Raw genomic sequence first — 14,170 nt, 5'->3', positions numbered from 1 at the left:
TGATATCTGTGATATTATTATCCTGATTGATCCCTTGACCTAACGCTTCAATAAATATTGCAAACAGTAACGGACTGATTGGGCAACCCCGTCTAGTCCCTCTTTTCAGGCTGAATGAGTTGGATATGGCTCCATTTACTTTTAGGCTTGCCCTCAGGTTATCATACAACGTTTGAATGGTTTTAATAAAGGTCTGATGAAATCCCAAATCTTGAAGTACTCAATATAAAAACTTCCAATTGATTCGGTCGAAAGTCTTTTCCGCATCGAGGCTCAACAATACTGCCTGGAGATTATTTTTTATCTATATATTGAATTACATGAAAGGTTCGGCGAATGTTTTCTTGTGTCTGCCTTTGCTGAATAATACCCGTTCTGATCTAGACCTATTATCTGGGGGAGAATTTTTTTGTCATGATGTGGGTAAAGATCTTGTAGTCTTGGTTAAGTACACTTATTGGCCGATAGCTCCCACAATCTAGTTTATCTTTACCCTCTTTTGGAATTATGAAAATGAAATGTAATTTAATCAAGGAAATCACAGCTTCTCTCCAGTAGGGAGGAGTTATGCCAGTCTTGAGCATGTGGTTGTAAGTAGCCTTCAATATAGGAATCAACAGATCTTTCATATCTTTGTACCACTCCGAAGGATAACCGTCTGGCCCTGCAGCCTTGTGTGATTTTAAATTTGATATTGCCTTTTTAAATTCCTCATCTGTAATTTCACTGAATCAATCAAAAAAGGCTTCCATTTTTATTTCTTCTATTTTGGGCTGTTTCAAATAGTTGTATATCTTTTAATTTGGAGTGTATCGAGTTTGTTACAGGGTCTTTTATTTTATAAATTGTGTTCTCTGCCTGTTGCTTTTTTTTAATTTGTAGGCAAGTAATTTGGTTTTTCTTCCTGTCTATTTCCATTTTTATTCTTTGATTCAGTGTATTTTTATGTTTATCCTTTGTTTATATTTTCATCCTCCAGAGACGTTCCTTGAAGCTTCTCCCGGCTATTTCGCTTTCTGCCCGATCGTAACGTCAGTTGGTTTATCTGGTCCAGCAGGGAAACTGTTTTTTTCAGTACCATCATCCGTAACCCCCTCTCTGCCATGTCTACTGTTGCTTCCTCCACTGAAACGTAGATCACCGTACCTTCTTCATAAAACACTCTGAGTCTGCCCGGGTAAGGGGTCTGGAATTGGATGTTACTCTCCTTGAATGCGGCTTTCGGTTCAGCATACTCTCTCTGCTTCTTCAGCAGCTCTGGTGCGTAATTGTGGTCCAGATATGAACCCTTTTCCCTTGAAAGTCGAAACCCTTTTTCTGCCAAGCTCTTTTAAGCAACTCCTCTTTCATTCTGTAGCTGGAGAACTTGACCACAAATGATCCTGGCGGGGCTTCGGTCGTGGGAGTGGGGGCGCTCCAAACCTTTCTTTAGCAAATCCTCCACAAAAGTAATGACTGATGCCATACTCCTCTCCGCTCCTTCTTTTACTCCATATATTCTGATATTGTCGCAGTGTGAACATCCTTCCAAGTCAGTCATTTTTGCTTCTGTTTCCACCTGAAGCTTCACCAGCTCCGTCAATACATCCTCCGCTGACTGGATACGGGTTGATTCGCGTCTCTGCTTCTTCCACTCTTTCGTAGATTTTGTTTATATCCTCTCTTATGCAGCTCAGTTGCTGGCTAGAGTCCTTTCGGAATTCCCGTAGCTCTTTCAAGATTAGACACAGATTAGCATCTTGGTGTAGCTCCCCTTCAGTACCCGTCTGCACGTTGTCCTAACGTTGCTAGCTTGTTGCGGTCAACTCACCACCCATCCGTCGTGTTTTTTACCTTGTGTAAGAATTTTTTTCCCAGTTCTAGCCATTTTTCTTTGCCCATTTGAACTTAACTCGCTCTAGCGCATCTCTATGCAAATTCAAGTTATGTTGGGCAACTTGTAAATCTTAGAGTCTGGCACCTGATGCTCTATGCTACCATTACCTTCCCAGCTCACCTCCAGGCCACCCTTTTCACGCAAAGCGCCAGACCTCTAATTTTGTAGGCTAGCGCTATTTGTTGATCTAACAGTTACCAGACTAGTAAACAAGGTAAAACAAGTAGGCGGTGCAGTAACTATCTGCATTCTGCCATCTTTACAATGACATTTTCTCCATAATCTCCTCTTTTGCTACAACCAAAATAGTGAAAATATTAAAATATATAAAATAATTTCCAAGGGCTTTTACTTTAAAGCGGGAGCATGGCTGCTACAACGATTTCAGATTGCGAAGCTGTAATATCATTTGGTTGCTATTTGTGTCACCGAGAGACAACTCGTCGGAGGACATTACGTAGGTTACGTCTGTTGACGGATAAGTGGATTTGAAAGTTCCATCAACTCATGCTTGCAATATTATTGCATCAGTTCAAGGTGGGCCAAAAAGACTATCGGGCCAGAGGGGAAACATCCCAGTGCTCCCGATGTGCAGTCTGCAATTGCTCATGGGTGTCATAGGATTAGATTGGACTGACAGATCTGTTATGTATTTGGGATCAGCTCCATTAGGAGATTTAAAAATAAGCAGTAAAGTTTAAAATCAATTCTGTGGCTTATTGGCAGCCAGCCTAAATACTCCTTAATTCAGCCATGGTGGCTCTACTGCATCAAAATGCCAATGACAGCATCAAGAAGTCTCCTCTCCAGTGATGAGGTGTCTATAGATCAATATATTTATCGATGTTATTTGATTGTTTATCCTGTAAACTGTAGTGGATAATATTTATATATTATATATATATATAATATATATAGAGTAGTTATAACCGCGTTGTGGCAGCGCTCTATTACTGAAGTTAGGTAGCTGTTGGAATGCTAATGCGGGCTAATGTTAGCAAACAAGTTATTTCTTTGGATATGTTTAGTCTGATAACAGCGAGATGGCGCCCTGCGATTACCATGCTGAAACGCTATTTGCCGCAGAGTTTCTATGCTACTGTGTTGAGTTTCTTCTGGTTTCTAGTCCGCTTATTTTCAAATTCTGAACAATGAAGAGTGTTAATATGCTGGAGCTGAAGAGCAATTACTTTTTCTTAAAAAACTGCAACGAAGAAAAGATGTTGGAGGAGACGGTCTGTAAGACCATTAAACCGAGTGATGCGAAGCAGAAGATTACAGAAATACTGTGCAGGAAATGCAATGCTACCAAGTGTGGTGGAAATTCTCAGTGAGAGAAATTAAACAAGAATTCTCAGATCGAACTGTCTTTTGTGAATTTATTGAAGCAGGAAATACAACAGAGAATATAACAAAAAATAATAAAAGTATATACTAAGTCAGAGTCTATATTCAGCTGAATAGGAGAGAGACAACAATGGAACAATAATTCTTCCATTAACGCAATCAGTATTTCAGTAGTTTGCGCAGCCAGTACTGAATCAAATCCAGTTCTTTTGGTTGCATCTGCATTTGTTTCTTACAATGACAAGGAAGGTTCAAGCGCAAAAGGTAAAGGAAAGTTCATGGAGTAGAAAGACATTAAATTCAAGGTATCACAGACAGTTAACATTTACATTACATCAAGCAGACGATTACAGCTCTTTTGGGGTCTGCGTCGCTGTAACGCGTAGTTAAATATTTTTGGGGGGGTGCATGTCAGGGTACGGCGTAGGGTCCTAAAAGTCTGCTACCAGAAGTAACGATGCTAGCAGAAGTAGCGATGCTAATGCGCACCCTGCGTGTGCCCTTGGATGAGAGCTTGTGCGCAGTGTGTGCAGTGTTCCAGGTGTGTGCGTGAAAACATGAACGCGCTTGCAGAGGAGATTAGAGGACATCAGAGGACATCTAGGCAAAAAAATGGCGTAAATTACTCCATTTAGTCTAATTTGAATGTCGGGGCTTCCAGTTATGTTTTTTTCAGTCGTTTTTTTTTTACGTTTGAATATTTGATAATCAGTTAGCTGTGCAGTGCAGAACAATAATTATATGAATCCAAAAGTTAAATTTATATTTTCTCAGCTATATTTGAAGTGCATAATTTACTATGTAAGCGTATGTAGTGTGTAAGCAAAGATATGTTTTATTAATGAACAAAGGATTTATGTTTAAGCTGCAAGCTATACTGCTACATGTGTGTATTCATTAGCTGATGCTATGTGATAAGCCACCTGTTGTATAGCTGTAGGGGAATACATACATGCATTCTATTTATTGTATCCATGTTTATTCATTTTTATTTAGCTTTCTCTTTTAACCCAGTTCTCACGGGTTGGACCTTGGAATAAACCGTTTTCCTTAGACTGTGAAAGCATCACCCTCCTTACTCTGCCTCTGATTGGTTAGTTAGGGTAAGAATATTCGAGTAAGCGAATCAGGGGCAGAGTACGGCGGGTCATATCTGTGTTTGTCTCATAGACTGTATATAAAAGATGGACGTAGCTTCCCGCTCCAAAAGAAGAAACCTTTGCAGAAGTGCTTAAAAGTGTAGTACCGCCGGAGATCCAGCAGGGGCTGGCTCCAACTGGCTCCAAGAAATCTCTGGATTTCTCCCATGAAATTCCCACCGGTGATTATGGTCTCAATCGCTAGATACTGTCCTTCTTATCAGAGATCTGGTGGTCAATCTGAAAATAATATCGTAATTAATTAGATATCAGAGTTGAAAAGCCGTACATTTAGGGGTGTGTCTGTTTGATTGACACACAGACTCCCGAATGATTGACAGGCAGCAGCTGCGACCGGCCAGAGGAGAGAGAGAATCCCCGAAGAAAACTGGAGCTTAATTTACATCGTGTTCACTCACTTCTCTGATATTTACTCTTGTTCTGTCGATGTCAGTAACTGGGGAAGGTTTTTACACCGACACATTTAATGTTAGTTTGTCTTTATTACGACCCGAACAGCGTACGCGGACCTTATTGCTTTAGCTTCGGTTATTAGTTTTGAGTTCACCGGGTTTAAGGCTTGTTCTTCAGCAACAACCATAGACTGTATCAGACACGGTTTGTTCGGTGAGTAAAGTCTTGTTCTCTTAACGTTTTACAGTCTTAATCTTCACGTGTTCTCTATGGTCCACAAAAGTTACTGTGTGTTTCTATATGTTCTGACCAGAGAGGAGGAAACTGTTAGCATGCTAGTTACTGTCCCAGTGAATGTGAATTACGATGCTAACCAAGCTAGCTAGTTAGCCGATAGCTTTGCAATGCTGGGCCTATTAGTTCCCTCAGGGCTGCTTACCTGTGTTAACCAGGTGTAACAGTTGCGCTCGAAAAAAATGTAAATTTAAAAAGTCCACGAGGACGTGGTGATAGTTCAATTTCACATGATGTTTAGGTAACTTCTTACATGTGGTTAAACTATAGCATTAACATTCAGTGTTTTGTTGTGATCACTGCTGTATGTCTAAAGCTATTCAGGTAAAAAGCAGTGAAGCTGTCAGATATACACTGTGTAGGAAAAACAGATAGTAAGTTAACTACATTAGATTTTTATGATTACATTCAGTTTCATGATTTCTCCTGGACTGTGGATTTCTTGGTGCCAGTGTCTTTATTTCTACTTTAATCTGATGATTTAATTCTGATGTAATAATGTCTGATTGTTACCAACTAATTGATTATTTTTCTATTTCTCTCTGACTTGCTTTTGTTTGTTTTTTTAACCATCCATGAATCTATCGGAGGCAGAAGAACTGAAGCTTTATTTGATGATGATGACGTGAAACAACGGAGACCTCATTGTTCAACGATCACGATGACTGGTCAACAGAAGGAAGACCTCATGTATGTAGCAGAATATTTTGTGCCATTCTTCAGGATGTGGAGGGGAGAGACTGGATAACAACATCCTTAATTAGATGATGATGATGTCAATAAACCACCTTCACCCTGACAGAACAACAGAATTTAGCCTCAATCCCATTTCACCCCTTGGCCCCTGTTTTCGAGGGTTATCTTGCCCCTTGAAATGGAGTGACAAGGGGTACTGGTTGAAATCTTTCCATACGAATTGGGACTGCCCTTCAAGAAGCTGTTACATCATCAGTAGTCTTCGAGGAAACCCGACACGTCATCAGTAGTCATCGATGTAAACAGACGAGACAGTTTTGCCGGGGATGTCATTGTAATAATATTGTTGAGATCTTAATTAAACCAATGCTATTGTTTGCAGTTACTAAAGTAACAAACCTATAATATCCAAATAAAATCAATGCAAATGCAGGTGAATCAATGACATTTGAAATTGAAAAGCTTAGCACGTATGAATCAAAAGCACACAGCTTCAGGATGCTAGCAGTGTTCTGTAGGCAACCCTGCCAGGATGCTTAGTTATTAGAGGAGAAGTTAAGTTCAGTAACATCGCTGCTATACGTGGGTTCAATCAACTGCATTGTGTGTCTTCAAAGAGGTGGGATGCGACCGGAAATTTTGTGAAAATACGGGATTATCATGCAAAGAAAATTATCGCTAGCATGCAGTCGGGATCTTTTGTTTTAAGGTTTTTGTGAAAAAAGTGACCGTAATACATTCAAATCATATTAAACTTAGATATTACAATCATAATCGTAATATTTAAATCATAAATGGAGAAAATACTATATTTGTTGGTCTCTCTCCCAGCTTGCCGCTGATTCGCAAGGCCTTCTGGGTACCCCTACGTTCGAAGTGAGGGTCGGAAGATCTTCGTTTGGAGGGCTATTAAGCCCTATGCCTTAGCCCTACCCCTCCGTCCCAACAGGTATTGGGACCGCCTACCCCTACACATGAACGGTAGGGCCAAAGGGTGAAATGGGATTGGGCCTTTGTGTTTGATTCTTTATATTCTCAGATTCAATTTCTTACCTTTTACTTAATTTCTGCTGTTTTTAGAGGTGGTAGTAACATTTTTTTAACATAACTTGCAAATTATTTACCTAGAATTAGTAAATGGATCAACTTCAGCACTCACAACCTTCACAGCTAAGTGTTTACCAATGTGTACAGCTGGAACTGTACAACCTGAATTTCACCAGGATTAATTGTGACTTCTATAACAAATATTTACTGCTGTTAACACTTAAAGTATGTATTAGATAAACATGATTAAGTGTTTACATAACCTCTGATATTTATGATTAAACTGTACTCAGTACATTTTACATTGACTACAGATGACTTGCCTGGTTTTTGCACATTTACCCCTTATAATAAATCAAACAGGACAATTTGGTGAATTCATGTTTTTATTTTCATAAAATGTTGTCATAAGACACACAATCGAAGTATTGACTCATATCTTAACTATCAATGATTGATTTGATTAAAACGAAAATATAAAAAGGCTTTTGTGATAAATTTAAAATTCCAACATGTTCATCAAAGTGTTTTTGTATGATTACAATACTGTGCATGTTGCTTCTGTGACTTTTGACCAGATGTGCCTCTCAGAATCATGCGTAGTAAAACAGAGTTTCATAGATAACTTTATTGCACATTAAACTACATTCATTTATTATCCAATATATGAAAATATGTTACACACTATTTAACCTTAGCTCACATGATTACTTCAGCTACAACGCTGAAATATGTGGACATGTGCACCACTGGCTTTTCAGATTATTAAACACATTGGTTTGTCTTCTTGGTAAAAAATATAACCTTAACTGATAACTCATTAAGAAACGCAACTAATTTCAGTCTCTCAGGAAATGCAAATATGAAGCCAACTACCCAAAATTTCAGCAGTTGTTTCCTCTCATTCTGCCGCCTCTGTGCTGGGCTTATCATGTAGCGACATCCCCCTGAGGTCTGTGGGCCAGTATTGTTGCAAAATCTGCATCAGAAATTAAGTGAGAATTTGATCACAAGATAATGATAATCACCCTCTACAATGGGCTTCTCTGTCTGCACTGACTGAGTAAGGCTACACTGTGGTGGAAACATTAGAGATTACTTGTCAATAAAAACATAGGGCCTTATTTTCTTGCATTATGGCACACTGTGCAAAGCGTGGTTAAATAACCAGTGCGCAGGATGTGTGACTGTGCACATTTGGTATTTTGGTAACAGGATGCGCATCTGGAGAGTCCTCGAGGATCTAGAGAAGAGGAGCCACTACAATCAAACAACCTCACTGGAGGACCTTATTCTACGTTCCGTACAAAAGAATGGGGTTTTCCTATTCATGGGTATGTTGTCCAGGTAATGTACTTTATAATGTATTTTATACTATCTTAAACGTTATTTACTACTTGCGGTACCATCCTATTACAAAGTTACTAATTAGTGAATAATAAATCTGATATAATTAACTTGTGTGTCTTGTGTTTGGCTAAACTGTTTTTGTAGGTTGTACCCTTCAATGCATTTCAATTAAAATGCAGACCGCAAGTGAGCTACAACATTCATAGGACAACCAGTTCTACAAGTAGAAGATGGATGAAGGCACCACAAAGTCTTTTAAAACAGACCCCACATACAGTAAGTTGTAAACTGTTTTTATTGTTGGTTATATTGTTATTACTATGACATACAATGTGAAAACATGTATTTTAAAGTAAAAACTAAACAACAAAGGTAAATTCTAGAAAACACAAGAAAATAATTTTTGAATGAAATATTTTACAGATTACATGGGTGACTTGATGATGCTGGTGTTTGACGAGGTGTTTCGAGGACCCAGCACCATTTGAAGAGGAGTTGATGAAATCCCCATCGAAGAGGATCTGGTATCCCAATATGACAGATCATCAAATGAGGAAGCATCTGCTTGCCACAAGTTGCGCTTCAGTCATGGGGTGGCCATAAGCCAAAATACTGGCCAGCTGGATCAGGAAACTCCTAGCTGATCTTTTGTGGCATCCTAAATACCCCCAGCAAAGCTTTGGTCAGAGAATGAGACATTTTTGTAGGTATATCTTTATGTAATATGTTTGTATTTTCTTACATTTGCAAAAAAATAAATTTTGAGGAAAATAATTAGTTTCTCATGTCTTCATTAGTAAATCTCATCCTGTGGTATAATGAAACCTAGTGACTAAAAGATGACCGGTTTCACGTGATACCGTGGTAAAATACCCACAGTTTACTTGTAACGTATAATCTTTGATTACTGTTTTACCATGATGATTTGTTTGATACTGTCCAGCATCAGCCAAAGTCAGCAAGTATGCAAGATGCAGTCACGGCAGGCAGGCGCAGCCAGGGTTTCCACTACAGAAATTTTGCAGCAGCGGTCCGCTAACAAACAAAGCTAAAAAACTCCCCACCATACACGTTTGTGTTTTCAGGTGTTTAGGTTGGTCAGATATACAGTTAGTTAATCAGTGAGCTTTAGAGTTGTTTGTAGGTGCACTTTTGAACTTTGGATAAAAAAAGCCTATGTCTTTCCCCCCGCTTACAGTGTTAATGTTAAGCTAGGGTTAATGTACTCTTTACTCTGTAATTAACACACTGACAAGAAACTGATTCTGATCTATCAATCCTTATCTCACTCATCACTTATTTTCCCAGGGGTCAATGTGTATGACTAATTCCTAATTCAAAAAGAAATGTGCAAAAACCATAAAAGATGTATGTGGACATTAGGTTATGTCTAGTGTGTAGGCTGCAACTTGGAGATTTTTTTTCCCCCCATAGTAGAACGGAAGGAGAGGAGAATTGCAGGCTTGTAGCCTACTCACAGTGAGACTAACTTGAAATAATGTTGCTCATAATCTAATAAATATATTTCACAGTATAATGGCTCTCATGATTAAACCCACATCATCTTCCAACAGACAGCCAGTGCAGTTCTATGAGTTCTTCAAAATATGTATGAGAAAATAATCTGAGTTCAAGGTCGACTGACCGTTTGAACACTTTCATTCTTTTGTACTATTTGTAAGTTCAGACACATGAGAAAATGTGGTTGTATACAGTGGAGACAGTGAATCCAGTGAAACAGTGTGCTTTAGTTTTTTCTTTAGTCTCTTGTCCAGGGTCATCTGTGTTTAAATTATGTAATGCTCCACACAACTGTTACATGTGATGTTATGGTGATGTCATACAACACTGCAGTCTTTCTCTCTGGGGGGCTGAGTTAGAAAATTAGTTGGTCTTCGTAAAGGTTACCATTGAACATTGATACTGATATATAAATTTGACTATATTCTGCTCCAAAAATTATCAATATAACGGAAATGAGAATTGATTTCCAATCAGAGCCATAACTCCCTAACTCTAATCCCATAACTTTTAAAAATGGGCCTCATTCACCAACAGTTCCTAAGAAGAAATTTATTTTGAAATCCACATACACAGTTTTTTGCGAAGATTCTGACATTCACCAAAGTTTTCTTATCTGGGATTTATTCTTATGTAAGAACAGAATCTACACGCACTGAAGAGCACTCTTGCGCACACCTGACAACAGAAATGCTTGTGTAAAATAATCAGTAGTTGTGTTTTTTTAAATTTTGTAATCATATGTTGAATAATGTGATTTAAATAACCATTATTATTCATAAATTATACCTTAAAAAAGAAAGACGTTGCATATTAAATATTTTTTTTAAATGCATGGAAATGTTGAAGAGGAGATCACACACATAATATTTGGTCGATACCGCAAAAGATAACACTTTTAAATACACAAACATGTTGAACATGAGAATATTTAGTAACAAAAATAGTCACCCATCTTTTGCCAGGGTTTGTGGAGCAGGTGGACCCAAGATGCAGAGACAGGAATTTTTTCACAAAAAGTGTCCTTTAATGGAAAATTCAACCAAAACAGAAAAGACAACTAGGAACGGGTATCAAAAGTCTAAACTGAAAAACATAGAACAGACTTGGGAAAACACTAGGAACTCACGAGAGATGAAGATGACACAGAGGAATGACAAATGACGAGGCATGAATTACGACGAATCGACAAGGACAAAGGGAAGCACAGAGACTTATATACACAGGGAAGGCAGGGGCAATTGAACACAGGTGGAACACATTTTACATTTACATTTTTCATTTAGCTGACGCTTTTATCCAAAGCGACTTACAATAAGTGCATTCAACCATGAGGGTAAAAACCCAGAACAAGAATCAAGAAAGTACAATTTCTTCAAAAAAGCAAAACTACAAAGTGCTATAAGTAAGTGCCATTTAAGTGCAACTAAATTGTTAGTTTAAAATTGTATTCAAGGTATAGTCAGAAGAGATGTGTTTTTAGTTTGCGGGGGAAGATGTGTAGACTTCTGCTGTCCTGATGTCAATGGGGAGCTCATTCCACCATTTAGGAGCCAGGACAGCAAACAGTCGTGAGTGTTTAGCTCGCAGTGAGGGAGCAACAAGCCGATTGGCAGATGCAGAGCGGAGTGAACGGGCTGGGGTGTCCTCGATGTAGACTGGACCCGATCCATTCGCAGCACAGTACGGAAGTACTAGTGTTTTGAAACGGATGCGGGCAGCCACTGGTAACCAGTGAAGGGAGCGGAGTAGTGTGAGTGAATTTAGGTAGGTTGAAGACCAGTCGAGCTGCTGCATTCTGGATGAGCTGCAGAGGTCGGATGGCACTAGCAGGTAGACCTGCCAGGAGGGAGTTACAATAGTCTTGGCGTGAGATGACCAGGGCCTGGACCAGAACCTGCGCCGCCTCCTGAGTGAGAAGGGGGCGTATTCTCCTGATGTTGTGCAGCATGAATCTACAGGAACGTGTTGTTGCAGTAATGTTGGAAGTAAGGGAGAGATGACTGTCGAGTGTCGAACCCAGGTTCCTAGCAGTCTGGGTGGGGGCTAACACAGAGTTTTCAAAGGTAATGGTCAGGTCGTGGGTGGGAGAGCCTTTCCCTGGAAGGAAAAGTAGTTCAGTCTTGTCAAGGTTAATTTTCAGGTGGTGTGCGGACATCCACTGAGAGATGTCAGACAGGCAGAGATTAGTGCTGCTACCTGTGTTTCAGATTGGTGAAAAGAGAGGATTAGTTGGGTGTCATCAGCATAGCTATGGTAGTAAAAGCCATGTGAGTGAATGACAGAGCCGAGAGAGTTGGTGTACAGAGAGAAGAGGAGGGGACCCAGGACAGAACCTTGAAGGACCCCAGTAGTGAGAGGACAAGGTTCAGACACAGATCCTCTCCAAGTTACCCAGTAAGTGCGGTCGTTGAGGTAGGATGAGAACAGGGAGAGAGCAGAGCCTGAGACACCCAGGTCCTGAAGGGAGGAAATAAGAATCTGGTGGTTCACTGGGTCAAATGCAGCAGAAAGGTCTAGAAGGATAAGGACAGAGGAGAGAGAGGCTGCTCTAGAAGTGTGAAGTTGATCAGAGACAGCAAGGAGGGCAGTCTCAGTTGAGTGGCCTGCCTTGAAACCAGACTGGTGAGGGTCAAGAAGGTTATTATGGTGAAGATAGGAGGAGAGTTGATTAAAGATAGCTCGCTCGAGAGTTTTGGAAAGAAAGGGAAGAAGAGAGACAGGTCTGTAGTTATCTACTTCAGACAGGTTGAGGGTGGGTTTCTTCAGGGGAGGATTTACTCTTGCCTCCTTCAGAGAGTTAGGGAAACAGCCAGTTGACAGGGAAGTGTTGATACGATCGGTGAGAAAAGGAAGAAGGTCAGGAGCGATAGACTGGAGAATGTGAGATGGGATGGGGTCAAGGGGGCAGGTGGTCGGACGGGCGGACGGACACATGAGGACTGGTGCAGACAATCACAAGGGCGGGAAACAGGACAAAGACAGGAAGTCAAGATGGAAAAAACAAGGAGCAGAAACTACAAAATAAAACAGGAAACAGAACGCAGGGAGAAAACATAAATCTAACCACAAAGAAACACAGAGAAGGAAATCATGAAACACAAGGATGTAATAATCAAACTGACAACACTCTTCATAAAGAGGCGAGAATAAACAGTCTGCAGTCATAACCATGACATCTTTAGGTTTCACATAAGGCTGTTTACATATTAAATGTGTCAATGTTCCATAGTTTTACTATGGAACATTGACACATTTAGTTTTACATAGTTTTTAGGGTTAAGGTAAGCTACTTACATCATTTTATATCCTATATATATATATATATATATATATATATATATATATATATATATATATATATATATATATATATATATATATATAGAAGAGACAGAAATATGCAGGCACAACTGTGCCCAATGAACAAGCTCTAGTCTTACCAATTATGATGTTCTCAGCAACTGACATACCTGTGTTTGACATTTCTTCAAATCCATGATTTGATTGAGAACTATATTTTTTCAGCTATGGTTTGGTTCTGACAGTTGGTGAGGGGCTAGGAAGATGCACTTCTGACTTGATTGTGTCCACGTGTTTTCATCTTAAGCTAATTAAAATTAATTTTACTTCACTCAATTATGATTGGACAAAAATAATCACGATACATCACCTGGAAGACAATAAAATATGTGAAATATTTAAGAAATATATACACCTTTCCCTCACTTTTGTTAATTGTAAAATGAATTTGTTACTTTAGTAAAGTAATAAGAGCTTGATGCCGCCCCAACCCAAAACATCTTGATCGTCCCCTGGTGGCTCGCAGCAGTGTTGTTTATAAACTCCGCCCCCCTCCAAGTTTGCCAGTGGAACATGGACCCAATTTAAAAAATCAATCAAAGTACACATAGAGATGGTTTGTTGATGATGTGTATATGTACTTTATTTTCAAAAGTGATAGGAAATTTTACAAATATTATTTATATTTGCCTCACTAGGTTCACACCCTTTTAGGGATCATATCTAGTAGTAATTTATAGGATAATAGTATTTGAGATAATAAGAGGTGCCATATGACGATCAACTGAAATTAAACAAAATTAATACACAAAGCCCTTTATCTAAAAGTCTCCATAGATGAATTAGATGGATCAAACCATGACCTTGGAGATAGCAGTTTGACAGAACAATCATGGTCTCTTTTCAAAAGCTTCAACGGTATCACACCATCTTGATCTATAAATGAAGAAGTAGCAGTTGAAATGCAAGATGATAAAAAAACGTCTGGTATGGTTGAATGTTGAGTGAACCATGATGATTTGATGACTTGATGATCATTATACTTTTATTCAAGAATGATCTTTGAACTTTCACTTTTTGGCCATTATTGATAACAAAGCTAGAAATAAAGATATAACAAAGCAAAATCTATCTACTGATGAAAACTGTGATACAGTTAAAATCTATGGAACAAGCAAATAAG

The 14,170-nt window shown here is 39.0% G+C and overlaps 1 long non-coding RNA gene across 2 annotated transcripts; it reads left to right on the top strand.

The window, feature by feature from the left end:
• The first annotated feature begins 5,311 nt into the window (after positions 1-5,311).
• On the top strand, positions 5,312-8,922 carry LOC124854754. Of its 2 annotated transcripts, XR_007034828.1 has the most exons (5): positions 5,312-5,760; positions 6,598-6,747; positions 8,029-8,160; positions 8,308-8,439; positions 8,587-8,922. It is a non-coding gene; the product is annotated as an uncharacterized LOC124854754 (long non-coding RNA). The 2 variants fall into 2 exon arrangements; XR_007034829.1 differs by lacking the exon at positions 6,598-6,747.
• Positions 8,923-14,170: the final 5,248 nt, after the last annotated feature.

Source organism: Hippoglossus stenolepis, chromosome 14, assembly GCF_022539355.2.
Source record: "Hippoglossus stenolepis isolate QCI-W04-F060 chromosome 14, HSTE1.2, whole genome shotgun sequence".
Classification (NCBI taxonomy): Eukaryota; Metazoa; Chordata; class Actinopteri; order Pleuronectiformes; family Pleuronectidae; genus Hippoglossus; species Hippoglossus stenolepis.
Note: the sequence above shows the minus strand (reverse complement) of the source record. Positions and strands in the feature narration are given on the sequence as shown.